This window comes from Chiloscyllium plagiosum, unplaced genomic scaffold, assembly GCF_037043375.1.
Source record: "Chiloscyllium plagiosum isolate Xiang-an unplaced genomic scaffold, Cpla_swu_hap1 HiC_scaffold_27, whole genome shotgun sequence".
Lineage (NCBI taxonomy): Eukaryota > Metazoa > Chordata > Chondrichthyes > Orectolobiformes > Hemiscylliidae > Chiloscyllium > Chiloscyllium plagiosum.
In genome coordinates, this window is record NW_028270165.1 from 21,858,753 (window position 1) to 21,862,140 (window position 3,388).

General features: G+C 47.7%; 1 non-coding gene across 1 annotated transcript; it reads left to right on the plus strand.

Annotated features, from left to right (window-relative positions):
* Positions 1 to 868: 868 nt before the first annotated feature.
* trnaw-cca (transfer RNA tryptophan (anticodon CCA)) lies at positions 869 to 940 on the plus strand. Its single transcript has one exon. It is a non-coding gene; the product is annotated as a tRNA-Trp (tRNA).
* The last annotated feature ends 2,448 nt before the right edge of the window (positions 941 to 3,388 follow it).

Here is a 3,388-nt window from a genome sequence, read left to right on the forward strand (position 1 = left end):
AATCTAATCTAAAAACATGTACGTTCTGCCTGCAAAAAAGACCCTGAGCTTCCAGTTGCCTGCCAATTCCACACCCCACCCTGTTCCCTGGCCAACATCTCTGTCTCAGGTTTGCTGTAGTGTTCCAGCGAAGCTCAGCACCAGCAGAACGAAGAGCACCGAATATTACACTTGGGGACCATATATCCCTCTGGTCCCAATATCGAATTCAATAAGTATAGGGCCTGAAATCCATAGCATCCTCGTCGCTTCCACACACAATATCTCCTGCATATCAACCAACGTTTTCCCAATCACCATCAGTTCTGTGGAAGGGTCACCGGCAACTCCTGTTTTTTGTTTCTGATATACAGCATTCACAGTTCTTTCTCCTTTTTATTGAGGTAGAGTTGGAAATTGTTTCGAGAGACAGAAGGAGAGGAGGGAGAGACAGAACAGCGGCACAGCGCTGCGTGTGCGCAGCGGAACAGCGTATGGGCGGCACGGTGGCACAGTGGGCGGCACGGTGGCCCAGTGGTTAGCCGCCTAGGGCGACTGACTGTGTGGAGTTTGCACGTTCTCCCCGTGTCTGCGTGGGTTTCCTCCGGGTGCTCCGGTTTCCTCCCACAGTCCAAACATTTGCAGGGCGAGGTGAAGTGGCCATACTAAATTGCCCGTAGTGTTAGGTAAGGGGTAAATGTAGGGGTATGGGTGGGTTGCGCTTCGGCGGGTCGGTGTGGACTTGTTGGGCCGAAGGGCCTGTTTCCACACTGTAAGTAATCTAATGTAAACAGACATGAACTGTTGATCTCCGTTGTTTCTCATAACGTAAAATCATTGCAGTGCGATCACTTCCCTTAATCATGAATTGAGGCTGTAAGATACGCATGAGCTTGTGGCGCAACGGTAGCGCGTCTGACTCCAGATCAGAAGGTTGCGTGTTCAAATCACGTCAGGCTCACTAACGTCAACTCCTTTCAATTAAAGAGTACATTTATTCCGAATATCTGTTAAGCCAAATCTTCTTTGTGGAAACTTTTGATCACTCTCGTCTGACGGCCCCTCTCCACATTAACGGTGAGCCTGAATTTTATAAACGGTGTCAGTAAAATCCAGTGGCGGACACTGATTTGGTTCAATCGATTTTTTTGCCAAGCGTAATTCACCGAGAGGATGCTGCTGCGTGAAACAGCGTGGGGAATTACTGCAGGGCCTCCTGCGCATGGGACACACCGCAACTGATGTGTTTCACCTTCACCAGTTTATTCCTATCTCGGAGAAGAGAGGTTTGATGATTCGGATCATAGCAGCCAGACAGAGAACAGGAGAAGAGCACTCAGACCTTCACAAGCTTGTCACCACAGCTGGGTCATCGTGGCCCGTGTATCAGTATGGGATAGTGAGCTGCATCTACTGACTGGAAGCACAGCAAATTGGAGTGCTGGTGGGACTATCACACAGGAGAAAACGGCTTCGACCTATCAACTGGAGTGGCTCCCAATGCGCAACTCCGCTCACCTCAACTGAATAACTGTAAACAAATTACTCAGTGATTCAAAGGAATACTCGGTTTTGAATCTGCATTGTGTCATGTACCTTCGAGAATGACGTCAAAACACCTTCTTTGCTGTGATGGAGTATCCTGGTGGGCAGAATATATCCGTTGTCAAATTTCCTACGTTCTGTTGGTCCAACTCCGATTTCACTCGGAATCACGAAATGTGTGACAGCGCAGACTGAAGCCATGCAGCCCACCTTAGCTCTGCTGGTGCAACACAATATGTAAATAAGTGTCTCATTCTGTCGCCTTCACCCTGTAAATCTGCACATTGTTACATTGAACATGCCCACCGAATTCCCTTTTGTGTCCATTGAATCTACCTCTTTGTCACTGCCATACAGGAACTTACTGACCCCACTCCCTGTGTGAAAACGGTCTTCCTAATGTCACTTTTGCTTATTTTCGTGATGACTTTCAATCTCTGCCAAATCGTTCTTGATCTTTTCAGGCGTGGGAGCATTTTCATTACATTATTTCCTCTGTCTAAAACCCTCATGACGTGGAAAACCTCAATCAGACCTGCTTTCAGTCTTCTGTTCACCAAAGAGAGCTGCCCCAAATTTCCAATCTACCTTCATGACCGACATTCCTCATACACGACACCATTCAGTTCAAACTGTTCAGCGCCGTCTGCAATCACTTCACTTCCCCGCTTCCTGAAGTATCACCCTCAGAATTGAGCAGTAATGCAGCTGGAGGTTCCATTCAGAGTCGGATTGCGCGGGCGAAAAATCTGCAATACTTGTTTTCACTTTGAACAAGTGTTTCCCTTCGCCGTGTTCTCTGCAATGGCACCATAAGACCATAAGGCATAGGAGTGGAAGTAGCCATTCGGCCCATCTAGTCCACTCCACCATTTAATCATGGTTGATGGGCATTTCAACTCCACTTATCAGCATTCTCCCGTAGCCCTTAATTTCTTGTGACATCAAGAATTTATCAATCTTGGCCTTGAAGCCATTTAGCGTCCCGGCCTCCCTGCACTCCACGGCAATGAATTCCACAGGCTCACCACTCTCTGGCTGAAGAAATGTCTCCGCATTTCTGTTCTGAATTTACCCCTTCTAATTCTAAGGTTGTGCCCACGGGTCCTAGTCTCTTCGCGTAACGGAATCAATTTCTTAGCGTCCACCCTTTCCAAGCCATGCATTATCTTGTAAGCTTCTATTAGATCTCCCCTTAACCTTCTAAACTCCAATGAATACAATCCCAGGATCTTCAGCCGTTACTCGTATGTTCGACCTGCCATTCCAGGGATCATCCGTGTGAATCTCGGCTGGACACGCTCCAGTGCCAGTATGTGCCTCCTGAGGTGTGGGGCCAAAACTGGACACAGTACTCCAAATGGGGCATAACCAGAGCTTTATAAAGGCTCAGTAGCACATCGCTGCTTTTATATTCCAACCCTCTTGAGATAAATGACAACATTGCATTCGCTTTCTTAATCACGGATTCAGCCTGCATGTTTACCTTTAGAGAAGGTAAACCTCTGTCCCATACCTAATTCAGGCAGTCCGATCTGATTTAATGAAGCGGTTTTTGAGAAAACTGATCCGGCATTTTTGCTCAGGTCAATTTAAGAAAAGAGGGTTCGCCTGGGATTGGAACCCGGTATCTCCGACACGTCTGTATAAGCTAGAAAACCCAAAGCTAGCATAACCAAAGCTAGCATAATACCCCGAGACCAGCGAGCCACCAACCATGGGCGCAGCCAGCTCCTGAAGCAACTGAGACTTGCTCAGTACGAAATACATTGCACATTGCTCCCAGAATTGCAAGCAGGGAAGATTTTCAAGAACATCTGCTTCTCAATCGGTCTCCCTGCTCCCAGGGCGCTGCTGTTTGCCC